Genomic DNA, 16,844 nt, shown 5'->3' with positions numbered 1-16,844 from the left:
CTCTCTCTTGTGGCCTGTAGAGTTTCTATAGAGAAATCAGCTGATAACATTATGGGAGTTCCTTTTTAATTAATGATTTGTGTTTTTCTTGCTGCTTTTAGAATCCTCTCTTTGTCTTTAACTTTTGCCATTTTTATTATGATTTATCTTGGTGTGGGCCTGTTTGGGTTCAACTTTTTTGGGGCCCTCTGTTCTTCCTGTATCTTGATATCAGTTGCCTTTAGATTTGGAAGTTTTCAGACATAATTTCTTCATATATATTTTCAATCCCTTTTTGTTTTTCTTCTCCTTCTGGAATTCCTATTATGCATCAATTGGCCCACTTTATATTATCCCATAGGTCTTATATTGCTTTCATGTTTTTTCATTTAGTTTTCTGTCTGCTGTCCTGACTGAGTTATTTCCATTATTCTATCTTCCAAGTCACTAATTTGTTCCTCTGCATTATTCATTCTGCTCTTTAGTGCCTTTAGCTCAGCTTGTGTCTCTGCAAATGAATTTTATAATTTTTCTTGTTATTCCTTATATTTTCTATTTCCTTTATAAAGTAATCTGCATTACTGTTTATATCCACTCTTAATTCCTTCATATTCACCCTTAATTCTTTCAATATTTTCACTATCTCCCTTTTGAATTCAGTGTCTGTTAGACTGCAGAGGCCTCTTTCATTCTTTTCTCCTTTGGGAGAATTCTCCTGTTCTTTTAATGGGGAATGGTTCCTGAGCTCCTTCATCTTGCTTATATTTTTCTTTTTCTGTGAGTTTAGGGAAACCAAACTGTAGTCTTGGAGGGCTATTTCTATGCCAGAGTGCACCTTTGTATTTTGTGGGGGATTACTATTTATTTTTGGTGTGGGAGTTTGGATATTTGCTGTCCTTTTCTTCAATGTGAGCTGACCATTATCCCCAGAGTGCTGAGTGTGTTTTCAGGGAGAAAGAGGAAATGGGTAGGGCTAGTAGTGCCTGGTTACTGGGCTCTTGACTCTAGCAAGGACATTCAAGAAGGTGGCACAGGCTGCTCCTTCTTGCAGGGCCCTGGGAAGTGGTAATGAGCCTCAGGCAGATATTGATGGTGCCTGGAGCATTTGGCAGTGGCAGTGGCACTGTGTGTGAGTTCCCAGGGGAGTGAAAGCAATAACAGGTGGTGTTTGGCCACAATACCCTCCTCTGTGGTGCCCTCTGAGGTGACTGGGACCCCAAGTGGTGCCTGTTCACAGCCCCCTAGTGGTGGTAGGCCATACCCACCTCTGGAGTCAGTGATAACTGTGATGGTTTGCCCCTGCCACCTGTAAATCATGCAAGAAGCACCCCATCCCACTTAGATCCCACAGGATGAGAGGCACAGTCTCCTCCTAGGTGTCTTCTCTAGGAAGTGACAGTAATCAAGCACGTGGGTGCTGCCCAGAGCAAAGGCCCTGGATCATGCTTAGCCCCCCACTGCCTTTAGCACTCACAAGAGGTACTCCACTAACTGTAGCCTGCACAAAAAGCACCTGGTCTCTCATAGCCCAAGGAAGTGGCCACCCTTAGCCCATCCCAGAGGTGCCACACCCTCTGAGAGCACTTGCACACACAGGGAAATTCATATGGTGGTTCACCCCTCCTCCTCTCACCCTCCCAACAATGTAGCCTCCTTCTCCTGCAGGCCCAGACCTCCTCCTAGGTTCCCTCAGCTGTGGCATTCCACACCCCAGCCCATGGCACCCCACTTCCTATCCCACCTTTTAGCCCTTCAGGCTTTCTCCACATAGCTCATCCTAGTCCTCTCCCCAGAACTGACCTCTGCAGCCTGAGTCTCAGAGCCCAGCTTCTGCCCCAGCATCTCAGGCTGTGGTGCTCTGGATGGTGGTGTAGATGATCTGTGTGGCTCTCATTCTGCTCTGCCCTCCTCTATTCCGCTGCTGCACTTTTCTCAGTGACTTTGAGGTCCCTCCTTCTAAGGTGATCTCCCTGTAGGTTAGGTGGCTTCACAGGATGTGGGTTCCTTTTCTCTTTCACAGGTCCCTCTCATGAATGCTTGTCCCATCTGATTCCTTTTCTCTTTCTCTCTCTCTTTTTCTCTTTTCTTTTGTTCTACCCATTTATGTGGAGGGTTTCTTGCCCTTTTTGGGTGTTTAATTTCTTCTGCCAGCATTCAGTAGATGTTCTGTGTGAATCATCCTACATGTAGATGTGGTTATTTTTTGTTGTTGTGTTTGTGGGAAAAGGTGAGCACCACATCTTACCCCTCTGCCATCTTGATCCTCCACATTTTTAAAACATTTTTAATTTACTTTTATTTCTATTTTTGATGCAAAAAGCTTTATTGTTTCCATTTGGTCCAAGACTTGGGAGAGGGCTCCACGGTGGTTAAAAATGGTGACTTCTGGCTACAGAAAGGGGCTTCCACAGAAGCCCAGGCACCAGAGGAACTCTTCAAAGGCCACTGGGCTCCAGAGGTTCCTAGTCATGTTTGAGTGTGAGCCTTTTGAATAGGTATTCAACCAGCCCAGCCTGGGGACCAGAGAGCCTGCAGAAGTTGGTCAGGTGGTCACCCATCTTCTTGATGAGCTTCACCTCCTCATCCAGGAAGTGATTCTCCAGGAAGTCACAGATGTTGTGGTCTGTGTGGGCAGAACCCAGGGCATGCAGATCCAGAAGGGCCTGGTTCAGTCCCTTCTCCAGGTGAATGGCAGCTTTCTTAGTCTCCTGTGTTTTACCCCCCTCATCTTGAGATGGCTTCTTCACATCCCAAAGAGGGCGTGGCTACCATGCTGGTTTTGCATTTTCAAGAAATGCTCAATGCCCTAATGCTTATCCTTGGCCAATTCATAGAAAAAGTGGCTCAGGCCCTCCAGAGCCACATAGTCACAGTTGAAATAGAAGCTCAGAGAAAGGTAGGTGTAGGAGGTCTGCAGATGCATGTCGATCAGGTAGTTGATGAAGTCTTCCACCTTGGTGGAATAATTCTGATGAACCTGGGAGTTCATTGTGGATCAGTGATAAGGAGTTAAGCTCAAAAAATGGTGTTGGCTGGTCCTGGAGACTGAAGATAGCTGAGAGGCTGATTCCAAAGGCTGCTACTGGAAAAAAGGTTGGAGTTTAGTCGGGGGCTGTACAAGGGGTATCCCTGGGTCTGTTCTGTCCAAACACTGTTGAAGCAAGAGACAGATCCAGGGGACTGCTGAGCACACTGCCTTAAACCATTTTTTAAATTGAAGTATAGTTAATACAATGTTGTGTTATTATATATATATAACTTTTCACATTCTTTTCCATTAAAGTTTATTACAAAATATGTATTTATTAATTTAATATTTTCCCTGTGCTATACAGTAGGTCTTTTCTATTTATCTATTTATATATAGTAGTGTATATATGTTAATCTCAAACCCTTAACTTTTTAAAAATTTTATTGGAGTTTAGTTTTCTTACAATGTTATGTTAGTTACAGGTGTACAACAAAATGAAGACATATACCTATATCTTTTCTTTTTTCCCACATAGGTTATTACAGAATACTGAGTAGATTTTCTCATGTTACACGGGAGGTTCCTGTTAATTTTCTATTCCGCATACAGTAGTGTGTATATATCATTCCCATCCATCCAACTTATCCCTCCCCACAAGAATTTCCCCTGTGGTAACCATAAGTTTGATCTTGAAATCTGTAATTCAAACTTCTAATTTATCTCTCTGCCTCCTCCCCCACTATCCCCTTTGGTAACCATAAGTTTGTTTTCAAAGTCTGTGAGCCTATTTCTGTGTTGTAAATAAATTCATTTGTATCATTTTTTAGATTCTACAAATAAGTGATATCATTTTATATTTGTCTTTGACTTATTGAACTTAACAAGATCATAATATGATAATTTCTAGGTCCATCAATGTTACTGCAGTCATTATTTCATTTTTTTATGACTGAGTAATATATATGTACCACACCTTCTTTACCCATTCATCTGTCAATGGATATTTAGTTTTTTTTCCATTCTTTGGCTATTGTATAGGTAAACCATTCTTATAGAAATCTGCACCCACATAAAAGCTGCATTTTCAATATGAGATAAAAATATATTTTATAAAAATTTCAAGATTTTCATGCCTGTTGACATAGCTGCAGTAATAGCTTCATGAATTTTTCTTTTTTTATAATGTTCCTTACATTTAGATTTATTTACATTGACAGCTACAGCTGCAGACTTCAATCCATGGTACACATCGAGTAATTCAACTTTCTTATAACATCATGACTTCTCTACTTCTTAAAAGCATTTGGAGCATCACTAGTGGTACTCCATAGGGTCCCAAGGTGTTATTCAAGGTTTATGATATTATACCAACCACAATGAAAAATATGAGAACTCCAAGAAATCACTTTTCAATGAAATATGCAATTTACTAGAGAGACCAAGTGCTCATGTGCAAATGATTAGCAGCACAAAGTGTTTTAAATGGATACATCCAATACTTGAGGTCACTGAAATAGCAACAGGAGGTGGCTATGAAATTATTACAGTCGGTTTTAAAAATATAAGTGAGACAAGATAGGGAGCAGAGATACTTGAGCTCACCCCCTCACAAAAACACCAAAATTACAACTGCTTAAACAACCATCAACAAAATAAATTGGAAGCTCAAAAAAGATATCCTACACCCAAAGACAAAGAAAAAGCCACATTGAGATAGTAGGAGGAGCACTTTCACTATATAAGCAATCCCATATCTACTCAGTGAGCAACCCATAGACTAGAAAATAACTATATTGCAGAAGCTTTCCCACAGAAGTGAGAGTTCCAAATCCCACTTCAGGTTCTCCAGCCTGGAGGGTCTGGCATTGGGAGGAGGAGCCCCTGGGGTATTTGACATTGAAAACCATCAGGGCTTGAGTGCAGGAGGTGCATAGGAGTGGGAGAAACAAAGACTCCACTCTTGGAGGGTGCACAAAGGATTTCACAGGCTCTGGGTCCCAGGGCAAAGCAGGGACTCCATAAGAATCTGTGTCAGACCGACCTACAGGGAAATCTCAAAACTAATGTTTTTCAGCTTTATAAATGTGGGACTTTCACAAATATGAGTGATAGTATTTCACAAATAGATTTGAATATATTAAAATAATGTAAAATAGGACTTCCTGTTGAGGCTCAGTGGTAATAAACCTGATTAGTATCCATGAGGACACAGGTTTGATCCCTGGCCTTGCTCAGCGGGTTAAGGATCTGGCATTGCTGTGAGCCATAATATAGGTCACAGACACAGTTCAGATCCTCTGTTGCTGTGGCTGAGGCATAGGCCAGAAGTTTCAGCTCTGATTCCAGGAATTTCCATATGCTGTACATGTGGCACTAAAAAAAAGAAAGAAAGAAAAGACAAGAGGGTTCCCATTGTGGCTCAGTGGTAATGACCCAACTAGTGTCCATGAGGATGTGGGTTCATTCCCTGGCCTTACTCAGTGGGTTAAGGATCTGGCATTGCTGTGATGCTGTGGCTGTGGCCAGCAGCTGTAGCTATGATTCAACCCCTAGCTTGGGAACTTCCAGATGCTGAGGGTGCAGTCCTAAAAAGAAAAAACAAAAACAAATAGAGTAAAATAGTTTTTGCTTATATATATTTATATATTTACAATTTGTAAATCCAGTTGTCTTTTCTCTTTTTAAAAACTAAAACTTGGGAAATTAAAACTTGGAAACTGAAAAGGCAGTCACCTACCTCTTTCTCTCTTGGTCCTAAATAAACAGGAAAAAACACCATCGTGAGGAAAGCAGGGAGATTACATCATTTGCTGAACTAAAAATGTGAGAGCAGATGTCACTCTCCACCCCAAAGAAAACATGAATTAGCAAATTTGATGCACAGAGAATTATTGGGTTTTATGTATGATGTAAGATAGGTGTCAAATTTTATTCTTCGGAATGTGGATATCCAGTTTTCCCAACACCACCTGTTAAAGAGATTATCCTTTCTCCAGTGTGTTTTCTTGGTAGCCTTGTCAAAAATCAGTTGGCCAGAGATGTGTGGATTTATTTCTGAACTCTCAATTCTGTTACATCGGCCTATTTGTTTGTTTTTATTGGGGCAACATACTCTGTGCTCCTTGTAGGCAATATATCCTTGGATCCTGGTGTTTGTTTTTGAATCCATTCATCCACTCTATGGCCTGACTGGATAATTTAATCCATTTATATTTAAAGTAATTACTAGATAAGGACTTACTGTAACCATTTTATTAATTGTTTTCTGAATGTTTTGTAGTAGTTTCATTGTTCCTTTCTTCCTCTCATGCCATCTTTCTTTGTGGTTGATGATTTTTTGCAGTGCTGTGCTTTGCTCTAGAGATTTTTTTCATGGCTACCATGGGGCTTACATTAAACATCTAATAGCTATAACATTCTGTGTTATAACTGATAATAATCCAGTATCATACAAAAACAAATTATTGTATCTGAAGTAATTTTAATCTTTCATCTTTTAAGCTTTATATGAGTCATCAGTAATCTGCATGCCATAATTATGATATGAGTATACTGAATTTGACTATATACTTACCTTTACCCATGAGTTTGTACTTTCATATATTTTTGTTATTAATTAGTATCAACTTGAGGAACTCCATTTAGCATTTCTTGTAAGCAAATCTAGTGTTGATAAATTCCCTCTACTTTTGACTGAAAAAGTCTATCTTTCCTTTGTTTCTGAAGGACAGCTTTTCCCAATATAGTACCTTTAATCAGCACTTTCACAGATCATACTTTTGTAAGTACAGTAATCCACCCCTTCTCTTTAGCTCCTTCCACTTTCCAACCTAGAACTTTGTAATTTCTGTTTTACAAAGTATAACTGATTAATTTGTGAAAAATTACAAGAATTTCCAGTGTTAGTAGAGAAACAAATATCATCAGTGGATAATTCTGAAAGCACTTCTATTTACAACATCCTAGATTCTCCAACTTCTTTTTGAAATGAAATGTGTCTATTTCATTTTGTTTTGTTTTCTTATAAAAATTTAAGTGGATGTTAAGTTGGATTGTGGGGTGATTAAATGCTTTCAGGGTATACATTCATTATATTAATTGAAATTAATTAATGGCCTATTAAATAACTGGCCATCAAACATCACTGAAAATGTAATGGTAGAAAGAGTACACTCATAAGAAATTCTTTGAGCATGTAATAAATGTGATTGAATGAAAATCTACTTTATTGTCATTTTAAGCTGCAAGGAAGAGGCCAAGAGGCATTTAATACCCTAGACTACCTTGTAAGGATACTATTATCTTCAAGCATTGTCTGAATAAGCTGGTTATGTTGATTCCCTAATGCTGCTACAACAAATTACCACAAACTTAATGGTTTACAACAATATAAATGAATTATCCTACAATTTTGAAGTTCAGAAGTTTAAAATGAGTTTCCCTGGGCTAACATCAAGGTGTCTGCAGGATTTCATTCCTTCTGGGGACTTAAGGAAAGAATCTGCCTCCTTGACTTTTCCAGTTTCTAGTGTCCACCTGCATTTCTTGTCTTGTCCCTTCCTTACATTACTCTGAACTTCACTGCTTTCAGTCATCATATTTCCTTCTTGCATTCAGACTTTCCTCCTTCTATTTCATAAATACTTTTGTGTCTATACTGGGCCTACCATAAAATCCAGAATCCATTTTAAAATTCCCAACTGAATCACATCTGCAAAGTACTTTTATGTATGTAAATCAACAGAATCACAGATTTCAGGGAATAAGTAGATATCCTTGGAGTTCCTGTCATGGCTCAGTGGTTAATGAATCTGACTAGGAACCATGAGGTTGTGTGTTTGATCCCTGGCCTTGCTCAGTGGGTTAAGGATCTGGCATTGCTGTGAGCTGTGGTGTAAGTTGCAGATGCAGCTTGGATCTGGCATTGCTGTGGCTCTGGCATAGGCTGGCAGCAACAGTTCTGATTACACTGCTAGCCTAGGAACCTCCATATGCTGTGGGTGTGGCCCTAGAAAAGGCAAAAAGACAAAAAAAGGAAAAAAAAGAAGTGGATATCCTTGGGGGAGTCATTATACTGCCTATCATATCAAGTAGGCTATTCTGGAGGAAAATGTATATGAATTTACATGTTGAATTCACCTTTTATTATTTTATTTCAAGTAGATTGCTAAAGGAAGCTTCTTCTTCCAAAGCTATAAAATTGTGATTATAGTTGTATTCACCTTATAGGGTGTTTATGGAGATAAAACAGGAAGATACCTTAAGTCACTTAGATTATGTTTGATATACTGACTACCTATAATTTGCTAAACTGGTGTTTCTAAAATTTGAGTAATTAGTGATATATTTTCAGGAAAAAAATATCCTCTTTAGTATTGATAGAATGTTTGAATTACATTTATTAAAATAGGTGTATCATAGGGAGTTCTCATGGTGGTGCAGAAGAAACAAATCTAGCTAGTATCCACAAGGATGTGGGTTCAATCCCTGGCCTCTCAGTGGGACAGGGATCTGGTGTTGTCATGAGCTGTGGTGTAGGTTGCAGATGTGGCTTGGATTCTGAGTTGCTGTGGCTGTGATGTAGGCCAGCAACTGTAGCTCCTATTTGACCCCTAGCCTGGGAACTTCCATATGCCATGGGTGTGGCCATAAAAAGTAAAAAAAAAAAAAGGAAAGAAAGAAAGAAAGAAAATAGGTGCATCATAAAAATAAATTCCTTTTGCTTATAGCTCTCCTAAAAATATAAAACTTACAAATTAAATGATCAATATAAAAATTTCATATAACTAAATTTATCGATAATTTAATTTGGGAAATAATGGTATTTTAATAGAAATAAATAACTACTTATACCTTGAATTGCATACTTGCTACTATACATTGGCACTTTTTGGCAAGGCATTATTATTTATTATAGCTTTGTGATGCCTAAAAACTCCCACCATTTTTCAATATTTAAACTATCTGGAAGCTTTCATTAATAGAATGGAAGAGCATGCTATCATTTGGGGTTCATGTGGTCAAGCCTAATTATAAACTGCACATAACATTTCTGTTTATTTACATGTTTATAATGCACCCCTATATTAACTGCAACATTATTTACAATAGCCAAGATATGGAAGCAATTCAAGGCCATTATTTATATATAAATGGATAAAGAAGACGTGATATATATAAATTATGTGTAATGGAATACTGCTTAGCCATAAAAAGAATAAAATCTAGCCATTTGCAACAACATGAATGGAACTAGAGGATATTATACTAACTGAAATAAGTTAGACAAAGATAAATATTATATGGTTTCACTTATATTTGGAATCTAAAAAACAAAACAAATGAACAAATATAATAAAACATAAAAAGAGTTATAGATACATGGAATAATCAGGTGGTTCCCCCAGGGGAGGGGAAGTGGCAGAAGAAAATAAGTCATTGAGAGAGATTAAAGGATATAAAGTTCCATTTGCAAAATAAATGAGTCATGACATGAAATATATCATGTAGTGAATATAGTCAGTATCTACGTGATATCTTTCTGTGGTAACATATCATTACTAGACCTATTGTGGTGGCCATTTGAAATGTATAAAAATATGGAATCATTATGTTATGTACCAGGAATTAACACAGTCAGTTACACTTCAAAAACAAATTCAGAAAAAGGTTCTGGATGAAGGTCAAAAGTACAAATTTCCAAATTTTATTTTTTAAAAGAGAAATTAATACTAGGTATGTATGTGATGTGCAATATGATCATTATAATTAACACTGCCATATGCTATATATGAAAGTAAAGAGAATAAATCTTGAGTTCTCCTAAAAAGAAATTTTTTTCTCTTTTTTTAAATTTTGTGTATCTATGTAAGATGATGAATGTTCACTAAACCTATTGTGATAATCATTGGATTATGTATGTAAGCAAGTTATTATGCTAGAGACCTTAAATTTATATAGTGCTGTATGTGAATTATATTAATTTTCTGGAAAAAAGAGGCTGGTAAGTTCTGTGATGGAGTAAATATACCAATAAGAGATCAGAGATATATTATATATTTTTATTTATAAAACATTGTATTAATGTATTAATATATTTAAAATAAGTACTTTTCATATAGATCATTATAGTGCTAACATTAGAAAATCTGTGCTCTTGTGTACCTGAGTTTATATCTCTACTCCACTTTGCTTGTGACATTGCATCTCACATTATTGTCAAAGAGACCATAGACTTCATAAGAAATCACTATGTAAATATGAAAGGAAATAAAATTTTAATTATTGGTATGTGCTAAATAATGACCATCAATTATTAAGTTAATATTATCATTGATGTATTATTCTTACTAAATTGACATTGTCAGAAAAACAAACTTATTAAAATCTAGGACAATATCAAGTGTTCCAAATATGTTTGTTATTAATGCTGATATCTCTGCATAATTACTATCATCACTAAATCAATGTTTTCTGAAAAGTTACATATAAGTTGAAATTTTACAGAGTTCCTGTTGTGGCACAGCAGAAACGAATCCTACTGATAACGATGAGGTTGAGGGTTCAATCTCTGGCCTTGTTCACTGGGTTGAGGATCTGGTATTACCATGAGCTGTGGTGTAGGTTGCAGACATGGCTCTGATCCTGCATTGCTGTGGCTGTGGCATAGGCCAGCAGCTGCAGCTCCAATTTGACCCCTAGTCTGGGGACTTCAATGTGCCTTGGGTGCAGCCCTAAAAATCAATACTACTACTACTACTAATAAATTGAAATTTTAAAAATTTGAATCCTTTATTAAATAAAATATGGTATTTTTTGTATAAAGGGACTTGAATTCTTTTTTATTGTTGTAGTTGTTTTCTTCTCACACAGAGAAATCATTATGTAATTTGAAAAGTTTTCTTCATGTTGTTTGTGTTGTAAATTCATTTTTTAAAAGCTTTTATTCTATATTGATAATAGTCTTAACATTTCATCTGTATCATTGTGTAAACTTCACATGCAGAAATATAAAAATCTTCCTATGATAAATAACAACTTTGATGTATTATTGGTGTCCTTGCTGGAAAATGAAAAAAGCTTCTCAATGGTGACATAACTGCATGTATCCTACTAAAGTAGGAAAATTTGTGGAAAATAAAGTATTTTGCTTGATTTACAAAAATTACAGATTCTACTGGAAGTCTCATGAATGTTCCTGGTGAAACATAATGGAATATTTTTATTTTTTCTTGAGAATAAGATATTTGTATTTCTCTGAATTTGAAAGGAACAACCTTAAAATGTGTGCTATCAATATGCAGATTTAACATCATATTGTGAGGAACCCACTCTCACTATCAGGAAATATAGAGCATAATAATCTAATTCATGCTGGAAAATGATGCTTTCTATTAGCACAAATTTACTTTCAAAAACAGAATAAAATGTTGACTTAGAAGTAACCAGTCTTCTTTTAGAAGTTACAATTTTTCTTATTTAGGATGCAAATTCTTCTAAAATGTGTATGAGATGTGTATATTTTTGTTATATATTAAAGCAAATTTCTCATAACCATGGTGATTTAAAAGGTCTATAATTAATAAACAAATAAATAACTTTATATTTCACTAGTGTGTAGTTTTCTTCTGAAAATAGAATTTAAATGAACTTCAAAACTGTCATGCTTTCATACACACTTTTTCACATGCTGCTATCTCTAAATTGAATATTCTCCCTCCTCCCACACCCTTTATTTTTGACCTCTAACTAAACTATATTGTTCTTTATTTTAAGCCTGAGCATCTTTGAAATGCTCTCTATAACATTAAGAATAAATGATTCTGGTTTATGAGTACTTTTCCAGGTACATCAGTTTTCTCATTTTGTCTGACTTTATCTTCTAAAATAAACATACCAATCACCATTTTATAAATCAAAAACTCTCAGAGATTCATATGAAGTTTTTTCTTTAACCAAATGCTGCAAACGGTCTTTCTATAAAGTAAATAGTTAAAGGTTAGATTCTGTGTTTTGTACTTGCAGAAATTCATTGATTAAGCAAATACTGCAATATTTTATTTTATGTTTTTAATTTTTTTTTGTCTTTTTGCCATTTCTAGGGCCACTTCCGTGGCATATGGAGGTTCCCAGGCTAGGGGTTGAATCGGAGCTGTAACTGCCAGCCTGTGCCAGAGCCACAGCAATGCAGGATCCACACCATGTCTGCGACCTATACCACAGCTCACAGCAACACCAGATCCTTAACCCACTGAGCAAGGGCAGGGATCAAAACTGCAACCTCATGGTTCCTAGTCGGATTTGTTAACCACTGTGCCATGACGGGAACTCCACTGCAATATTTTAGAATTTCCTTTACTAGTAGGTCAATCTAAAACTTAGATTAACAGGAAACAAAGATCAAAATGCACTTATAAGACCACCTTATAGAAACAGTAATTTGTCCAATTTTGAGAAGACAACTATATAGCATATAGGAAAACCTTTGGAAACACAAATAAAAGATGTCATGCTACATTTTACTATTCTTACAGAAATTTGTGTGTGAAATAATTGACATATTACCTGACTGAAATACTGGAGAAGAGAAAATGTCCCATGGACACCGACTTTACATCTACTGTAACTCTTCTGGATGTAAGTGATTCCTCTGTACACATATTTTTCAAAGCTGCTAAAAAGAAAGGCATTTATTTGTACTGAGCTATTAGTGCTCCCATTTTCACAATAAATCTTCAGATTTACCCTTATACACTAATAAGAAATTCAAGTTGATTCAAACAGATGGAAAGACATACAATGCTCTTGGGCTGGAAGAATCAATATTGTCAAAATGACTATACTACCCAGGCAATCTACAAGTGCAATGCAATCCCTGGAAAATTACCAATAGTATTTCTCACAGACCCAGAATAAAATATTTTAAAATCTGTATGGAAACACAAAAGACTCCAAATAGACAAAGCAATATTGAAAAAGGAAAACAGAAATGGAGGAATCAGGTTCCCTGATTTCAGACAACACTACAAAGCTATAGCTATCAAAACAATATGGTACTGGCACAAAAACAGAAATATGGATCAATGGAACAGGATAGAAAGCCCAGAGAAATAAACCCAAGTCAACTAATCTATGACAAAGGAGGTAAGAACATACACTGGAAGAAATATAGTCTCTTTAATAAGTGGTGCTAGGAAAACTAGAAAGCTACTTGTAAAAGAATAAAATTAGAACACTCTCTAACACCATACATGAAAATAAACTCAAAATGGATTAAAGATCTAAATATAAGGCCAGATACTATAAAACTCCTAGGGGAAAATATAGACAGAACATTCTTCTACATAAATCATAGCAACATCTTCTTTGATCTAGAAGAAGACCTAGAATAAGGTCAGTAAAAACAAAAATAAGCCAATGAGTCCTAATTAAGCTCAAAAGCTTTTGCACAGCAAATAAAACCATTAAAAAATGAAAAGATAACCCACAGAATGGGAGAAAATCTTTGCAAATGATGCAACAGACAAGGGCCTAATCTCCAAATATATAAACAACTCATACAACTCAACAACAACAACAACAACAAAATCCCATCAAAACATGGTCAGAAGACCTAAATAGACATTTCTCAGAAGAAGACATATGGATGGCAAAAAGGCACATGAAAAAATGCTCAACATCACTAATTATTAGAGAAATGAAAATCAAAACTACTATGAGGTACCACCTCACACAGGTCAGAATGGTCATCCTTCACAAAACAATAAATAACAAATTCTGGAGAGGGTGTGGAGAAAAGACTACCCTCCTTTACTGTTAATGGGAACTTTAATTGGTGCAACCACTATGGAAAACTGTATGGAGGCATCTCAGAGAACTAAATATAGAATGACCCAGTAATCCCACTCTTGGGCATATATCAGGACAAACCATTAATTCAAAAAGATACATGGACCCATATGTTCATTGCAGTGCTATTCACAATAGATAAGACATGGAAATAACGTAAATGTCCATCAACAAAAAATGGACTATGAAGATGTAATACATATATATAATAGTATACTACTCAGCCAAAAAAAAGACAAAAGAATGCATTTGCAGTGACATGGATGGAACTAGAGATTCTCATACTACATAAAGTAAGTCAGAAAGAGAAAGACAAATGCGATGTGATATCACTTATTTGTGGAATCTAATATATGGCACAGATGATTCTATCTACAAAACAGAAACAGATCACAAAAATGGAGAGCAGACTTCTGGTTGCTGAGGTGAAGGTGGAGGAAGGGGGATGGATGAGGAGTTTGGGGTTGGGACATGAAAACTCTTACGTTTGAAATGGATGGGCAATGGGGTCCTACTGTATAGCAGAGAGAATTGTTTGTGATTGGGTCACTTTGAGATTGATGAAACACTGCAAATCTACTATAACTTTAAAAAGAGGGGGCGGAGCAAGATGGCGGAGGAGTAAGTGGTTGTGTTCACCTTCTCCCACAAACACATCAAAAAAAACCACATCTATATATAAAATGACTCACACAGAACATCAACTGAATGCTGGCAGAACTTAAACCTCTAAAAAGGGCAAGAAACTTGACATAACTGAGCAGAACAAAAGGAAAAAAGAGAGAGAGAAAAGGAATCAGGTTGGGACTAATATTCCCAAGAAGGAGTAGTGAAGAAGAAAAGGAACCCACATCCTGGGAAGCCACCTAACTGACGGAAAGATCAGCCAAGTCGGCAGGACCTCAAAGTCTCCGAGAAAAGTGCAGCAGTTGGACTGAAAACAGCAAAGCAGAGTGAGAGCTGCACAGATCATCTGAACTACCACACTGGACACCACAGCCTGAGACACTTGGGCGGGGGCTGGGCACTGAGACTCAGGCTCCAGAGGTCAGTTCCAGGAAGAGGCCTGGGGTTGGTGGTGTGGGGACAGCATGAGGGTTTAAGGAACAGTGAGCCACTGGCGGGGGAGTGGTACACCACAGACTGAGGGGAACACCACAGCAAAGGGAACCTGGGAGAAGGTCTGGACCCACAGGAGAGGCAAGACACCATTGTTAGGGATGGTGAGAGGAGGAGGCGCGGAAGCCACAGGAAACTCCCTGCCCTGGAGTGTGCGCATGACCATGGGCTCTCAGGGGGCAGGGTGGCTCTGGTGCAAGCTAAGGGCAATGAGAAGATTCTTGCTCATTTAGGGGAGATTGGGCACTCCTTGTGCAGCCTACAGGTGGCCAGGCACCTCTTGCGTGGCTAAGAACATCAGGGGGGTAAATGTGATGTGGTGCCTCTTGCACTATCTACAGGTGGCAGGGACAGACTGCAGCAGTTGTCTCAGAGGCCAGAGGGAGGCATGGCTTGCCACAACTGGGGACCTGTGGATGGGCTTCACCTGTGACCCCAGTCACCATAGGGGTTGGCAAAAAAGAAAAAAACAAGGAAATTGCAACCAAGCACAATACACTGTTGCTCTCGCTCTGTTGTGAACACACCTGTCCCACAGCTGCCATGGCCAAATGCTCTGGGCAGCATCCAGACATTTGTTTACTCTCCTTTCACAACACTCTCAACTAGGAGCAGCTGGTGCAGCACACAGTGCGTGGGCTAAGTGGAACAGGGTGCTTCTCGTGTGGTCTGCAAGGGGTGGGGGAAAACCGCCCCAGTTATCTCTGATTCCAGAGGTGGGCATGGCCCACTGCTACTGGGAGTACCTGAACAAAAATCACTTGCAGCCCCAACCACCTCAGAGGGCACTACAGGGAAGGACATTGCGATGGAACACCACCTGCTGCCGATCTCGCTCCACTGGGAGCACACCCACCCTGCTTCTGCCACATCCAAACAATCTGGGCAGTGCCCAGATGATTGATCACTGTCCTTCCCAGGAACCTGCAACTAGGAGCAGCTTGTGCAGTAACTCCTATGTGGGCTAAGCAGGATGAGGTGCTTCTGGCATGGTCTATAGGAGGTGGTAGCAAACCATTGCAGTTATCTCTGGCTCCAGAGGCGGCATGGCTTGCCACCACTAGGGGTCTGCGAACAGACACCCCTTGCAGCCCCTTTCACCTCAAGTGAACCATAGAAGAAGGCATTGTTACCGAACACCACCTATTGGTGCTCTCAAATCCCTGGGAACACACCCGCCCTGCTGCTGCCACTGCCAAACATACCAGGCAATATCCACATGCCTGATCTCCATCACTTCCCAGGATCCTGCAACTAGGGGCACCCTATACAGTACCTCATATGGGCTAAGGGAGACAGGTTGCTTCATGCCTGGTCTATAGGTAGTGGGGGAAAACCACCACAGTTATCATTGGCTCTAGAGATGGTCATGACCCATACCCACTAGGTTTCCCTGAACAGGCACCACCTATGGTTCAAATCACCTCAGAGGAGGGAATTGCAATCGAACAGAAGCTATTCTTGCTCTCACACCCCTGGGAACACACTCACCCTGCTGCTGCTTTTGCCAAATATTCTGGTCACCTTGTAGATCTGCCTAGAGATTATTACCAATTCCCATGGCCCTACAACTGTGAGTAGCATGTCCCACCTTCCTGCAGGTCCTTTCTGCTTTTGAGAGCCCAACGATCAGGCACTGACTGCTGACCCTACCCATTGCTTTCCTCTCCCTGAAAACACACTGAGCATCCTGGGAACAACAACCTGCTCACACCAAAGAAAGAGACAGCAAATATTCAAATTCCCGCACCAAAAATAAATAGTAACCCCCCAAAAATACAAAGGGATATACCTGCATAGAAGTAGCCATTCAAGACTATGGTTTGGCTTCCCCAAACTCAAAGAAAAAGAAAAACACAAGCAAGATGAAGAAGCACAGAAACAATTTCCAGTTAGAGGAACAGAAGAATTCACCTTAAGCAGTCAA

The 16,844-nt window shown here is 38.5% G+C and overlaps 1 pseudogene; it reads right to left on the bottom strand.

Annotated features, from left to right (window-relative positions):
• Nucleotides 1-2,441: 2,441 nt before the first annotated feature.
• LOC125131767 (ferritin light chain-like) lies at nucleotides 2,442-2,968 on the bottom strand (annotated as a pseudogene).
• Between the last annotated feature and the right edge of the window lie 13,876 nt (nucleotides 2,969-16,844).

Source organism: Phacochoerus africanus, chromosome 7 (assembly GCF_016906955.1).
Source record: "Phacochoerus africanus isolate WHEZ1 chromosome 7, ROS_Pafr_v1, whole genome shotgun sequence".
Lineage (NCBI taxonomy): Eukaryota > Metazoa > Chordata > Mammalia > Artiodactyla > Suidae > Phacochoerus > Phacochoerus africanus.
Note: the sequence above shows the minus strand (reverse complement) of the source record. Positions and strands in the feature narration are given on the sequence as shown.